Raw genomic sequence first — 16,188 nt, 5'->3', positions numbered from 1 at the left:
GTAAGGAGTTCAAGACCAGCTTGACCAATATGTTGAAACCCAGTCTCTACTAAAAAAAAAACCAAAAAACCAAAAACAAAAATTAGCCAGGCATGGTGATGTGCACCTGTAGTCCCAGCTACTCGGGCAGGCTGAGATAAGAGAATTGCTTGAACCTAGGAGGCAGGGGTTGTAGTGAGCCAAGATTGCACCACTGCACTCCAGCCTGAGTGACAAAGAGAGAGACTCTGTCTAAAAAACCACCATCACCAACAACAAACACACACCAAAAAACCCCAAGATAGGTAGAGGTAAATTTGCTTCCCCTGTGCTGGTAACATGCACTGACATCCTTTTGAATGGTGGCAGCTTTGGTAATTGGGTCCAGTCATTCTTGTTGGAGCCCCTGATACCTCCCTGCGATGCCATGAAGAGAGAGAGTACAAATTTGCTGCTTCCAGAATCTCTAATCACCATCCCTTCAAGGTCTGGAGTCTCTTTCAGTTTTTGTCATGTCTGGTTCCTGATGTTAGAGTCCCAAAGCCCACTCCCTCCGCTGGACTGTGTTCTTTTACGAACTTTTCTTAACTCTGTAAGACAAATCCCAGATTTTCATTCACTCCAGAGCTCAACTGAGACAAAGGCGTATGAGAGAGAGAAAAAAATAGCTCTTATATTTCTTACATGCCTAAGCTGTGCAAACACAACACAAATTCGTATTTCAGTGGATTATTCTGGAACATAGTAATAAAATGGGCCATATCATCTCTTGCCTCTCGCCTTCACATGTACTGCTGCTTCTACCTGGAATATGCTGCCTCCCCCTCCTCCTTAACTGGCTAACTCCTACTAACTTAGAAAATTTAAACTATGTCTTAATTCATTATTTCAAAGAATCAACAAAGATTAAAAATTTCAAGAACATAAATATACTTTCATATATTCACCAGCATAGTAAATTAAGGAAAGAATGGCCTCCCAAGACCTGTGAGTAAGGAAAGATGTCCTTTCAGGGATTCCTACTTCCTTCCTGCAACATTCTTTTTTTTTTAAAGAGATGAGGATTTACCGTGTTTGCCAGGAGGCTGGTCTCGAACTCCCGACCTTGTGATCCACCCACCTCGGCCTTCCAAAATGATGGGATTACAGGCATGAGCCACCAGGTCTAGCCGCAACCTCCTCTTCTTAAAGGTATCCACCTTTTCAAGGGTTGTGGGCTCCTGACCCACGCTTTCCCAAAGTCTTCCCACAGAAAAGGATCATTAATTGCTCATTTCCATCTTACTACAAATGTAAATCGATGTGTTAAGTCTCCTGGGGTATTCAGACTAAGCCAAGATGCTCTGACGGAATGAAAGACTTTGTTCCCAAATAAAGTGATGTTAAGCTGCAGGAAGAAAGATTTTACTTATTGCAGTTTAAATTAAGTGACTTTGGGCCTGCCCTAACCCCTCTCTATCAGTAAAATAATGCTGCATGTATTCTGATTTTCCCAATAATTACTTTTGAAACTAAATGAGATAATGTAGCTGAAAATGTCTATGAACTATAAAGTATTACATAAATGCTAGTGCTATTATTAGTGAGTTTTACCAATTAAATATCCATTGGCATTCAAAACAAATCTGGAGATCTTTTATTCATAATGCCTGGATCTCAGTTGCTGCATTCTGTATAATTCCATGTAGATTTAGAGAGAGTTTGACTAGTTTCATAAAGAAAGCATATTTCTTTAACAATAAAATACCTATGTCTTGCAATAATTTTTCTTGTAATCTTTTTCAAACTCTTTTGTCTCAGAGGGAATCTTCTATGTCGTTCTTGTTTCTGCACTAGAGAGCATTTTATTTTTCTATATAAGTTAAAATATTTTTTTCTCTGCCCCAAGAGCTATTTATTAAAATAACTCATTTCCTCATTTTTAATGAAAACGAATTAGATCCACCACTATCTTTTAATTAATTAGGGGGAAAGATTTCACTTATTATTTCTTACAGTTGAATTACACTAATCTCTAGAGTCTGTGAAATTATGAAATTCAAACTTAAAGTTGCTGGAACTTAAAATTGTTCTGAGCTATGAGAGATGTGGCTATGCAGTCAGAGTCACATGGCATGCAGCTGCAACTTCTGACTCTTTTTTTCCTGTAAATAATTATGACTAAAGAGTGCCAGAGATTAGAGCCTCTCAGATCACAGTCTACCCATGCTCAGGAATAAAATAATCTTCCTCAGAATGTAGCAATCTATAACCAATCAAATCACTGTAACATATGCACTGGTTTCCTATGAAGGTGCAATCTGATAAACTTTCCTTTCTGCCTATGTAAGTGAAACTTTACCTTCCCCACTTTAAAACACTAATCTTATTTGTTTGGAGTTGTGTCTCCTGGATGGCTATCCTTAAGCGTTGCACTGAAATAAATGCTATACTCAATAATCTTTTCTGAATCTCATTATTTAAGACTGACAAACTTTAAGTCAAAAACAAAACAAATAAAACTACATTTTTCTGCAATACCAAAGATGTATTGTTCAATCATTAGTAGCATGCATTTAGTATTTCCTGCCTATCACCAAGGCACTATATCTTTCCTTTGATCAAATCTTATGAATTTGGATGATTAAAAATGATCACTGCTTACCCATATTGAAAGTTTATTTAAAGATTTCCAAGCAGCTTAAGCTTTCCTGTTACTGGTTCTTGTGGATCTCTTCTCCCCTGAAGTCATAACATAATTTTGAAAAGTAGGCAGTGCATTACGCTAGAAAAAAAAATACAAGAATCTGTAAATGTATTTTCTACTAAAGTGATATATACTGTGCAAGAGTATGGCTGCTTACATGGCTAGGCAATATCCTCTGAACCCAAATCAAATAAGCCACTGAATTTTTCTCACAATGATATCCTTAAGCATAATCAATCATTTTTCTTTCTCTTTTTAAAATTTGTATTTCTTTAGTTGTTTATTTTTGAGACAAAGTCTCACTGTCACCCAGGCTAGAGTGTAGCGGTACGATTTTGGCTCACTGCAAGCTCCACCTCTGGGGTTCAAGTGATTCTCCTAGCCTTAGCCTCCCAAGTGGCTGGAATTACAGGTGTGCATCACTACGCCCAACTAATTTTTGTATTTTTAGTAGAAACAGAGTTTCACCATGCTGGCCAGTATAGTCTCGAACTCCTGACCTCAAGTGATCTGCCTGCCTCAGCCTTCCAAAGTGCTGGGATTAGCAACTGTGCTTGGACAAACAATCATTTTTCAAACTCAACCAACTGACCTCAAGAGACCCTTTATGTACTAAAGAGCTCAGATTGTCAGAAAGTAAACTACAGGTCATAAGTCAGCACATTTAGATTCTGAAAGTCTTGGCCATTTTTCTCAGTTATTTATTCATTCATTCATTCATTCATTCAACAAATATTTTTGGCCATTCATGTGTCAGGCACCCATTTGGATGAACAAGTGCCTGAACTAAGCATTCAGGTGAATAAAAGAAATAGCATTCCCTGCTTTCATGGAAATTACAATCAAGTGGGAAGAGAATAAACAATATACAAAACAAGATAATCATGAAGCATGCTAATGAGGGAGACTGAATGGCACATGAAGAGAGGGTGACTAATTTATGTTGGATGGCCAGGAAGTTCCTGAGTATGTAAAATTTGTCTGAAAATCTGAAGAATAAGAGAGAGCCTACCAAACAAAGAACTAAAAAAGGAATGTTCCTGACCCATGGAACAGAAACATAATCCTCAAAGCAGGAACAGGCTTGGCCTTCTTAGAATTTCTGCAAGAAGCCAGTGAAGTCACCTTGCAAAGACTAACAGTAGGAGAAGTCTAGTCTAGCATGGCTGACTCTGTTACTGATGGGAACTTACTTTGAAGAAAGTTTAACTTTGAAGACAGAATGATAACAGTCCCTCCCTAAAATTGACACTCTCTGTCTGGGGAAGGAAACCACCTTTGTTAAGTCTAATGAAAAGCCATAAGATTAGGATTACGGGAGAGGCCTGATTTCTGCTAAGATGTAGACATAGCTTTCCTTTCTATAATCATTTTACTGTGCTGGAGATCACAAGATTCATAACTTCCAAACTGCTTCTAAGATAACATCACTATTATAGAAATTAAGGTCTTTTGAGATATTTTTCAGACTTCTGTATTCTGCTGACTGACTCCACCCAGACCTGTTACTCATGACTCAACTGGTCCTGTGGCTTCCACACAGAGGCTGGCTCAGTGCATGAGAATTGTTTTCCACATCACTATGATTTCATTCCCTACCAATCAGCAGCACCCCTTTCCCAGCTCGACACCTGTAAAATTATCCATAAAACTGTTAGCCTCTGAGTTCTCAGGGAGGCTGATTTAAGTAATAAACTCATCCTTCTGCTTTGCTAGCTCTGCATCTTTAAAACTCTTACTCTACTGTAATACTGCTATTTCAGTAAATTGGCTCTACCTGCACATTAGGCAGGAAGAACCCATTGGGCAATCACACCATGTGTGCAGCTTCGTAATTGGAGGTGAGAGTGGTAGGACATAAAGTTAGAGACAGAAATAGGGCTACATCATGAAGCTCATAAAGATCAACGTAAGGGGTTTGGCTTTTCCTTCAAGTAGGAGAAGCAGCCACAGGAGTCTCAAGCTGTGGACTTACGGGGTCTGTTTACATTTACAAGATCACTTTGGCTGCTCTGTGTAAACTGAATTATAAAACTGCAAGATGGAAATAGGAAAATAATGTGAAGTTACTGCAATGACATACAAGGGAGATGTTGGTGGCTTGGACCAGTGTAAGAGCGAGGTGAAGAGACAGAAGTTAATGAATTTGTGATACATTTGAAGATAAAGCCAATAGTTATCAAAATATTAAAAATTGAGGACAGAATGAGGGAAAGAGAGAAACCAAAGATATTTCCTAAACTTTTTTAACTGAGGCACTGTGTTGGCAGCATGTCATTTACTGAGATAACGCTAAGGGAGTGATAAGTTTTGATGGAAAATAAAAAATTTTATGAAAAGTAGGAACCCAGGAAAGAGAAAGTAACATACCAGAATAATATAGCTATCAGGTTGGAGAATAAAATATATCAACCAGTGTTAGCTAAACTACAATTAAGCAGGAAAGAAATGTGATTCTTCTAGAGATTACCTTTTTTTAATGCACAGAAGGCTAACAAATAGGCACAAGTTCTTTAATGGGCCGTAGCTTACAGAGTACAATGACCGCATTTACTCTACAGAAAGTTTGGTGTCTTGTCCCTCTTTTATAGGTTTAGCAAAATGGTGAGTATAGACAATGGCTGAATAGACATGGATTAAGTTTGATTGTACTGCTTGTTATTCAAAGTCTGCTATTTTGTCTATTTTTTCAAACAGGCAAATCTCTCTAAAAATGTCACTTTTTCAATAAACTTTTACCAAGTGATGCAATGAAACCTGGATCCACAAGTAAACATCAGGATTTGCACAGATGAATAATATTTCTGTCTGGAAACCATAAGAACTAGTGCTATAATTAACATGACTGGATTCTAGGGACGATGAAGTGAACACAGACCACTGGGAAGTGGAAGATTAACAAGAAAATATGTTCTTTGCTATACAGTTATAATCTGGGAGTTTGTGGTTTCTGATAATTTCTCAATCCATTTTACACTTTTATTAAACCTGTGTTATTAGAGCACAAGTTATTAGTCTTAGATGGAGCCTGTTGTTCATTGCAAAACATGGCCTTCAAGTAAATGCTAATATGGCTTCTAAAGGTTAATGTCACCAGTGTCAGATTTTTCTAGGCAGCAGTTCAAAAGGTGTGACATTTTCTGAGTTGCCCCTGAGAAACTGCCTCTTTAAAAGCGCACCTCCTGCCAGAATATGACACTTTCAGGAGCTAGATTATTTCAACAAACCCTGAATGCCTACTATATACTAGGCATGCTGATATGGGGAGGAAAGGAGTGCTTGCCTTTGAGACAATAGAGTTAGTGATTAGATCTAAAATAATCAAACCCTAATCCCAACCTCTCTCCACTGTTTAATGGCAAAATAGCATAGCAAGGACAGGTAACATGAGAATATAAAGCAAGAGCCCATTAGGGGATCTTGAGTGCACAGAAAGACTTCCTGGAGGGGGCGATAAAGCAGCTGAGTTTTCAGACATGAGTCAAAATTATGGAGTATATATTTCTGACATCTATCAACACCATCTATTAATAGTCCATTGTCTCATATTTCTTGAATTTATATTGTGTTATCTTGGAACAACAAAAAATGTAAATATAATCATCCCTTGGTATACCCCTGTGGACACCAAAATCCTCAGATGCTCATGTCACTTATATAAAATGATATGATATTTGCTACTAACCTACATACATTCTCCCATATACTTTGAATCACCTCTAGAGTACTTACATTACCTAATACAATGTAAATGCTATGTAAATAGTTATATTATATTATTTTTTAGTTTGTATTATTATTATTATTGCAAACTTTTTGGAATATTTTCACTCTGTGGTTGTTTGAATCAATCTGTGGTTGGTAGACATGGAACCTACAGGCACACAGGATCTACTGTATAGACCCAGCATGAAATTGTATGATGGCACTCAGCTATAAGGTAGCCATCCCAGTGATCCATAATATGTTTGTATCAGTTGATTTTTCAGATTATCACATTATTAGCAGGCACCCAAGATGGCTAATAGTCTCTAACAGTTACAGAATGAGAGTCAGAAGGTCTAGTTATCCATAAAGTGCCTTTTCCTACAAAAGTGCCTTTTAAAAAGAGGCTCTGGGCCTGGTAAGCAGTGTCTCAGAGGTAGGTAGTCTAATTGCAAGTTTAATTGCGTAATTTCTTCAGTGAAAGGAGAATGGATTCTATGACTCTATGAGCCTATGAATAATAAGGGCACTAAATAATTACAATTGAGGAGATATGGTAAATCTAAAGGAGAATACTCCAAATTCATTATATCTTATTATCAGTTACAGCTGTATACAACAAGGCTAATTGCAAAGTGCTTAGGGTAAAGAAGAAGGTAGGTTGACTTTAGGAAAACTATCAATGAGTTGTTAAATCTCTATTGATTTTCTTGCAGGAGTTAAGGTTCTTCCCTTTGGGAAGAAAGGAGGGTAAAAGGGCTGGGAGTAGGAATAAATGCAGAATCAAAAGTGAGAGAATCACATAAGAAAGACCAAGTTGCAATTTGTCTTATTTATGCAGATAAATTAAGTTGGAGCAAAGCAGATGCGAAGATTCAATAGAAACTTAAATTTATGTGTATGGTGACTTCTCCGAATGGGAGCCCAATTTGAAACCCCAGAATCCATATCCACAAGTCAGGGTTCTTTCCATTATAATCTGATGCCTGTTATTTTTATGGTCATGAATCTGGAAGCTTCAGAGAGGTAGAGTAAAATGTCAGAGGGGTCTTTTCAGCTCAGAAACCCCTTCCTCCAAAGAGAAAGCTGTTTTTCTTTCTCTTTTATTCTACCTATTAAACCTCTCTCAAAAAAAAAAATGTCAGACGTTGCTTGCACTCCATAAAGAGTGTCTAGAGGAAAGACATGGCAGTTACTTTGGTCCAGGATTTTCGTGATCTTTCTTTTTCATGCACCTCTCACAGTAACATACAATTTTTCAATTCCCCCTGGGAACTTTTAAATCACTAGGTAATTTTTATATACTAAGTTTATATATGTGTGTATGTTATATATAATTTATACATAAATGAATTATAAAGTTGTCTCAGTGATCAACTTTAATCAATCCTGATTGAGAAAGGAAGAGGACCCCTTTGTCTTTGTAAATTTATGTCTTGCTTTTAGGCAAATTAAGGAAAGGCAGAGAAGTTTTCTTGTATCTGCTTCTACTCAAATGCTGTCAGCTCAAAATAAACCCTATGTCAACGGAGTATATTTTGAGGTGTCATATTCTGGTCTCCTATAATTATAAAGTCATAATTACACTTTAAATTATCTTAATTTATAGTTATGTTTTCCCTACATATACATGCAATGAAGTTAAGGAAGATCAAACCTCTAGGTGTAAAATCAAAACATACTTCTAAAAGATTGTATTCCTTTCGTATAAAAATTTAGTCACTTATAGGATGTTTGGAAAGACAGGCCATTCTTGACTATTCAGAGATCAGAGTGGACCTGCTTCTGAGTTTTCATAATCGAATTCCTGGACTTATAATGCATAATACAAAAGAGGCTACTTACAAAATTAGTCATCAATCAAACAACATAGAATCCTCTCTGCCTCACATTAGCCTTTATACTTCTCATTGCTTAAAGCATCAGTACCTGGACATTATATTATAAAATACAATGAGAATCAAATTCAAAGTGAAAATACAAATATTGCAGAAGATGCAAACTATGTTAAAGTCATTGAAAGTGATAATGGAGAACTGTTAGCATCAGAAACAAATAAGAATTAAACCACTCAGCAGCTAAAGAGAAAAGGAGGAGCTACGACAAGTTAGGAGCTTCAAAAGATAATAATTTGAATATCAAAAGATGAAGAGAGGCCCTTAAGAAAATGAGGATTAAGAATGCCATGTCTTACTATAAAAAACATTGTTTCGCAATGCTACACTCCCAAACTATGAAATTTTATTTTTCATTCATTCTAAAAATATATAATTGCAGTTATAAACCAAATATTGTTCAATGTAATTTATTTTCACAATTTTAATTTCCTTTTTCAAGCTAAAGAGCTATCAAATATTTTCAACTCTTCCTGTCCTTACTTCTCCCCTTGTTCCTTCTTTTCCCATTCACCTTCTGCAGTATTTGTTATAAAATTTTGGCCCAGTGGTTAAGACAGTCCACCTTAATTGAGCTTTTCCCAGTACCAAATAATGCCAGATCATGGGAACCTTCTGTGCAAAAATCAGAAAAAGGAATCAGCTAGAGCCATCTTGAATCTCAATATTTGGAAAAGGATGAAAGAGCAAGGCACCTTTGGGACAGAAATAATTATACTTGCTCTAAATTCTGTGGCCTTTTCTCAGTTCTCAGTCCCTAAGCTGTCTTATCACTAGAGGAGAAAGTCTTCTAAAAAGAAAAATATAATCAGTAAAAATTTTCAGTCTATTTCTACCTGCACCATCTTCTTCACCTAAAATCCCAAGACTTCTTCAAAATGAGGGTTTTCAAGCCTAAATAATATTCCTTCTATGGCTTATCCTTGAATAAAGTTTTGTTTTCTTTTTATTATTATTTTAACAGAGATGGGGTCTTGCTATGTTGCTCAGCCTGGTCTTGGACTCCTGTGTTCCAGTGGTCCTCCCACCGTGGCCTCCCAAAGTGCTAGAATTACAGATGTGAGCCATCACTCTGTTTTCATCTTTTATATCAACATCTCTTGGATGATCTCTTAGGTGATCACGCTACTCCATCCAATCTCCTAAATAGAAGTAGGTGTTTCTGAAGTGCTTGCCCTTCCTTTTCTGCATACTTTTTCCTAAAATGTCCTAGAACTCAGGGATCATGCTTTTGAATTGCTTATTTATCAGCTGGTAAACAGGTACATTTTAGAGATCTTTCTAAATACTTTATGATCAAAACAACAACAAAATCCTATTTTCTCCATGAAAATCACCTTTGTAACCAATCTAACATGTATGACGTACAAAATCTCAGGAGAAGTCATTTCTTATTGTATTACTACTCTGTGGTGAATTAAAACAAATCTCTTTTATTCTAGGTTTGAAACTTGATCTCTTCCCTATCCAATGTATTATTATTTCTTAAAAAGTCTAGGCATCAGAGAACCCCACTGCCTGAATAAATTTTCAGTCTCTTCCTGGCTTGAGTGAAAGGGTTATATGACTGCACAGCCTTGTTAATTATGATTCAGCCAAGGCCTTCCATAAAAGTGAGGAATAAAAAATATTGGTACATAAATTCCCAGTTCATTTTAATTAACTATAAATAATTAGTACTTGATCTTTTGTTCATCTCTGATTCTAGAATACATGCATAATAGACATGAATATTAGGCATAAATTTTAGGCTATGCTTGAATCTTAAGGAGCTACTTTGGAAACTGTAATCTTCAGCACTTTACAGTTGATCTTAATAGACTACTTTAAAGAAAATCTCACCAGTAACATAGCTCCAAATATGAAATGATAACTTTTTACAAAAACATGCCTTATGCATTTTTTTATTATATTTAACTTAAATAGTTATTAGGTAAAATGTGGTTCATCAACTTTGTTTAAAAACAAATGCTTCATGATATTCTTCATTTCACTTATGCAGAATATGGGTAATGTATTATGGAAAAGGAGCTGTTATTCTTTCTAAAGTTATGTCAGAAAGCAATTTAAAAATGGTTTATCATTTTATTTTTTTGAGACAGTGTCTTACTCTGTTGCCCAGGCTAAAGTGCAATGGTGCGATCATGGCTCACGGCAGCCTTGACCTCCCAAGCTCAAGTGATCTTCCCACCTTAGCCTCTCCCGTGCCTGAGACTACAGGTGCCTGCCACTATGCCCAGCTAATTTTTAAATTTTTCTTTAGCACAGATGGGGACTTATAATGTTGACCAGGTTGGTCTCAAACTGGCCTTAACCCATCCCCCTGCCTTGGCCTCCCAAAGTTAGGGTTGCAGGTATGAGCCACCATATCTGGCCTAGGTTTATCATTTTAAAAACAAATACACAATTTTAAAGTTATTCATTCTGTACTTAACTTATGTAAAATTAATTTTCACACTTTCAACTTTTATATTTAAAAAAGGTCAAAACATAAAATAATGAGTACTATTTATTTCAAATCTCTTGTAGATATTTTAATAAATAAACCATTTATTTATTTACATAGTAAGTACCACACGGAGAACATAAGCTATGGACTTACTTTAAAACCTAGAGGCTGCTGTGGAAGTACTTGGAATATCATTGTACTTCCCTTCTTTTCCATAAAGCTTGGTGCCATTTTTCACCTTCAGTCTTTCCCTTAGGAAGTGCATTGTTTGGTCTCTATTGAGACTTTGTAGTCAGGGAAAAAGAAGTGTATTGTTTGGAATTCATATTTCTCTCTCAGCAAGGTGAGGTTTTTGTTGCTTTGACAGAATATGAAGGTCTTGATTCATGTTTGCATAGAAGTAAGCTATCAAAGTATATCATATCACCACCAAAACTATGTTACTAGCTTTGTCATGCTACAAATTGATTTTAAAATACACTTATCTTACAAAGCACAAAACTGCATTACTTGTGTTTAAACACTGCATAAACCAAATTTAGTGTAAGCTGTTTATTTTCATGCTTGTATGGACCACGTTGTTTGCATTTCAGATTGTCCAGTGATCTGCAATTATTTACTGCAGAAAAACTCCTGTTTTTCTACAATCTGTGACTCTTTAATCTTTTTTTTTTTTTTTTTTTTTAATTTTATTTTGAGACGGAGTTTCGCTCGTTACCCAGATCGTGCAATGGCGCGATCTCGGCTCACTGCAACCTCCGCCTCTTGGGTTCAGGGAATTCTCCTGCCTCAGCCTCCTGAGTAGCTGGGATTACAGGCACACGCCACCATGCCCAGCTAATTTTTTGTATTTTTAGTAGAGACGGGGTTTCACGATGTTGACCAGGATGGTCTCCATCTCTTGACCTCGTGATCCACCTGCCTCGGCCTCTCAAAGTGCTGGGATTACAGGCTTGAGCCACCGTGCCCGGTCTGTGACTCTTAAATCTTGTAAATTTAAGAATAAGTCAGTTAACTTATATCATAATATAATAATATATTCGTTTGTATGTCCTATTATAAATATATATATATGATTTTAATTGGAATGTATAGTGGGTTTGTTCTAGGCTTACTTTAAATTTAGGTAAAGCACAACAGAGAAATGCATGTACGTACCGGTTTTTGGATAAAAATTACAAACATTTCAGCTTGTGGAAAAGAAGGTGAGGTGTTTATTTTATTGTCTTGAGAGGTCTATATTGGTATCCTTTATTTTTAAAAAGTTAATGAAAAATTTATTTAGAAGATGAATGGATCAAATATCCTTTAAACTGGTATCACCACTACTTCACAACTCGTATGGCTTGTCAACAAGTAAAACTTGACATATGAGAAATACTCAGTACTTCACAATTTTTGAATAATTATAAAACACTTAGCAGAGCTAAGCTTGTCAAGATTGTTGCATCTATGAACATATCACTGTTATAATTTGATTTAAAGACACATAGTATATAAATGAGACTAGAAGGGGACATAGAGCTATGATTCTGTTGGATCCAATATTAAAATTATCCTTTGAATAGGCAGATAAATGGTTATTTTCAATATTTTAATAAATTATCCTTAGGTATAGATTTTTTACTATCTCATACTGATGTCCAATAAAAAACATTTATCTTAAGTGTTAGGATATCTTTGTTTAAATTATAGGGATTTCTTTTTTTGTCTGCAGTTCACCTACTGGGACACACTGAGCTAGATTTTGTGGTTCTCACCCAATGCTTCCACCATTTATTCTGGCACCCTGTAATTCAAGAAAGGAAATTTAATTCCTACTTGGAAATGAAATATAGAGGAGAAATTTCAAAGCAAGTCACATTATCTATTGATTATAATGGGAATTACACGAAACCTTGGTAGGTTTTTTTAAAGAAGGTATTTTTTTTCTACAGAGGCAATTGTGCACTAACAATTGAAGTTAATAATTTTGTTTTAATTTTAACAAATGTGGGGTTGGCTCAGTACCTCTTATTTGAGTTTGGACAAAGAGAAGTATAACAACCTCTCACATGTACACTTTACAGACTGCTTTTACATAGGTATTCTCATTTGATCCTCACAGCAACACTGTGAAAAGGCAATTATTATTTTTTCCATTTTAAAGTTAATAAAAGGGAAGCACAGGTTGTGAACTCTATGAGGACAGGATCAGGTCAGTCTTATTCGCCCCTGTAATTCCAGCACCTAATATAGCAACTGGCATATGATAAGCTCTCAGGAACTATTTGATGCATGAGATTAATTGGAAAGATTTTAGCATTAAATGGCTCTTTAATGCGAAGACTTTTTCTTCTTCCCAAGGTCACTACACCTGATAAAACTTTTAATGATTTTCTAAAAAAAAAAAAAAAAAAAAAAAAAAGTAAATGGGAGGGCCAGTGCTTGAATAAACAGGTTACAGCTCCAAGAACACTGCTGCCTTCATTTTTCTTTTTTTCCTGTTCATTAGCAGTTATCCCATCCCTTTTTTTCTCTTTTATCCCCCCAAAATGCTTATAAATTCTTTTAAAAACAAATACATTTTAAAATGTATTTTTCCTTTTATTTTTAAATACTCTTAACATTAAAAATAGTTGAAAAACAAGGATTATATTTCCTTTTTCTGTTCTTGGCTTTTATAATTACTGTTATCACAGCATCCACCTTCACCTAAAGCAATAAGCTGGAAACGTGAAAATCTCTGACATCAAGTCACTGAGTGTGAAAATAGAACTCTATTGAGAGGATAATATGATCAGAAAAAAATTCAGGTGATATGTTTTACCCATAAGGACTGTCATTTCTTGCCTCTGAAATGATAAGCATGCATTTCATAGGCTGGCTGGACAGTTTGGAGGGTGAGGCAAATAGAAACCTGAAACAACTGGTACCGTAACTATGTTGCCCATCTTGTTTGGGAGCAAAACGTTTCCCCTTGGGAGCAGGATGTATTGTTTTCCTGATATTAAAAAATGTAAAAAAAAAATAGAAGCCTTTCTTTAACCAGCCTTATTGGGATAAAACAAAAGATTCTATTTCAAACCTGACTCTCATAAATCTGAGCTTTCAGCAGGTACCATCTTTGCTGGCAATATCACTTTCCTAATTATTTCCAGGTTCTGGATTGCTGGGTCCTGCCTCCCTCCTTTCTTTTCGTTTCTTTCATCACACCATGATGATCTATATATAATGTGTGCAGCTACTTCACTTGCACAAAAGACGCCCAGTAGGGCAAGAAACATCTTCACCTTTATACTCAGTTACATGGCTAACAAGGCATTTTCCCAGGGGCCATATAAATCCATAGATTTCAGGGAATCTATGGACTCCAATAAATCCATAGATTTCAGGTTTGTTTCCACAGCAATCCTATATTCTGCTAAAAACATTGCATAATTAAGGACTCTTGTTCTTAAAGTTCTCAGTCACCCCGATCCTGGGACTTTCTTTGGCTGTTTTTAATCAATTCAAGCTCAGTCTTGTGATTATGATATATTGATTCCTCTCTCTGCCCTACCACTCTCTTTCCTCTCTTCCTCCTTCCCATGCCTTAGTTGCTTTGGGTTCTGCTAATTCCCCTTTTAGGCAAGCGTCTTATCAAGAATTTTCCCAAACCATCCCGAAAAGAAATCTGGTCTGACATGATAAGAAAATGATTTTTTTGGCTGGGTGTGGTGGCTCACGCCTGTAATCCCAACACTTTGGAAGGCTGAAGCAGGCGAATCACAAGGTCTGGAGTTCGAGACTAGCTTGGCCAACATGGTGAAACCCCATCTCTACTAAAAATAAAAAAAATTAGCTAGGCGTGGTAGCAGGTGCCTGTAATCCCAGCTACTCTAGAGGCTGAGGCAGAAGAATCTCTTGAATCCAGGAGGCATAAGTTGCAGTGAGCCAAGATCACATCATTGCAATCCAGCCTAGACGACAATGTAAGACTGTCTCAAAAAAAAAAGGAAAATAAATTTTTTTAAACTTTTGATTTCATATACTCCTCGGTTTTACTTTTCTTCAGACAGTGGGAGGAGAAGTAGATTAAATCTGTTGGGACACAGAAAACCATATCCCCAAATATGCCCATCTGGCAAGCTGAGTGCTTTGAATAAAGAAAACTGAAAGGCCTCAGAAATAAGCCTCAGAACCAAGATCTGTCTCTCTGAACCTTTTCCTTGCCCAAAGCACCAGGAGAGATTCTAAGATTTTGTTATATGACTAGGAAAGCTTCTTTCCAAAAGAAACCCAATTGTCTTAAGACTTGCTTCCTACAAATCTCATCAAATGATCAGGAAAGATCAACCACTGGAGAAGAAAACAGACTGGGAGTCAGTACCATGCCCAGATTTGTAATCTCTTCTCTGGCGGCAGCTCCAGATTACCTACAAGACTATTCGAATATTTTCACAGTTAAGTTCATCCACTCATCATCCTGCCACCTCCCCTAGAGCTCTGAGAAACTTCATGTCAGGCCATTGTTCCTGGGGTCCATTTCCATTGAAAGTCATTTACTACTCCTCATGATTGACTATACCTCATATTTCCCGGTCTATTTTGAAGAGGGTAGTAGCATCAACCATCTGGGTCTTCCTTCAATCTCATTTTTAAATGGTTCCCATGTTTATGCACGGTACATACATTTGTATGCCTTTTCCTCCTATAGAGGGAGGAGACCCTTAATCACCCTTTAAGCATCTAAGACCATCCCCGCCTTGACTTCCACACTGCATTTCAATAGAAGTGACCTTACTCACTCTCCTATGCAGGGAGGAATCTTTCCAGAAGGCATTGTTTTTACTTAAACAAGATCAAACCCCCACCTAAGTCACTATACCCCACGCCTACTCCATGGCCCAGGACCCTTTTACATGTAAATTCTAGAGTTGTAAGCCTTTAAAAGGGCAGGGACTTTCTCTGTGAGCTCCAGCTTGACTATTAGGCAGCTGTGCCTCCTTGCTCAGGGCCAGGTGAAATAAATCATACCTTCCTTCCTCGTTTGGTGTTCAAGAGGTCTGTTTCGCTGCCTTTCCTGCTTCACTATTAATCTATTTCAGTGAAACTTCAGCAGGTGGAGAGGAAGCTTTCTCTCCACCTGTACAAAACTAAGTAATATTCACAAAGAGCCAGAAAAATGTAGTCATTTTAGACAATGTAAAGGGCACAAATAATTTGGAAATCTCTAGGTGAAGCCTTCTCTTAAGAGAAAAGAGCAATTTTGGTCTAGAAATAATGCCTTAGCATCTAAGGGCCAAGCTGATTTTGACTACAGCATGTGACTTCACCCTGTCCTCATTCATTTATTCCTATACCTATCACATCCCTGGTGCTGTCCTGGGTACTAGGGATATAGCAATGTGCAGAAAAATTCATACTTTCTTGAAGCAAGTGTTCTATTAAGAAATGTAGATAGGCCAGGTGCAGTGGCTCACTCCTGTAATCCCAGCACTTTGTGAGGCTGA

The 16,188-nt window shown here is 36.7% G+C and overlaps 1 long non-coding RNA gene across 1 annotated transcript in view; it reads right to left on the bottom strand.

The window, feature by feature from the left end:
* Positions 1-1,229: 1,229 nt before the first annotated feature.
* LOC118154661 (uncharacterized) overlaps positions 1,230-16,188 on the bottom strand; it is a 28,275-nt gene continuing 13,316 nt past the window's right edge. Inside the window, exons 2-3 of the long non-coding RNA XR_004744843.3 lie at positions 2,624-2,743; positions 1,230-1,366 (exon numbers count right to left, since the gene is read on the bottom strand). This is a non-coding gene — a long non-coding RNA (uncharacterized LOC118154661). The remainder of the gene's footprint in view (positions 1,367-2,623; positions 2,744-16,188) is intronic.

Source organism: Callithrix jacchus, chromosome 6 (genome assembly GCF_049354715.1).
Source record: "Callithrix jacchus isolate 240 chromosome 6, calJac240_pri, whole genome shotgun sequence".
NCBI lineage: Eukaryota > Metazoa > Chordata > Mammalia > Primates > Cebidae > Callithrix > Callithrix jacchus.
Note: the sequence above shows the minus strand (reverse complement) of the source record. Positions and strands in the feature narration are given on the sequence as shown.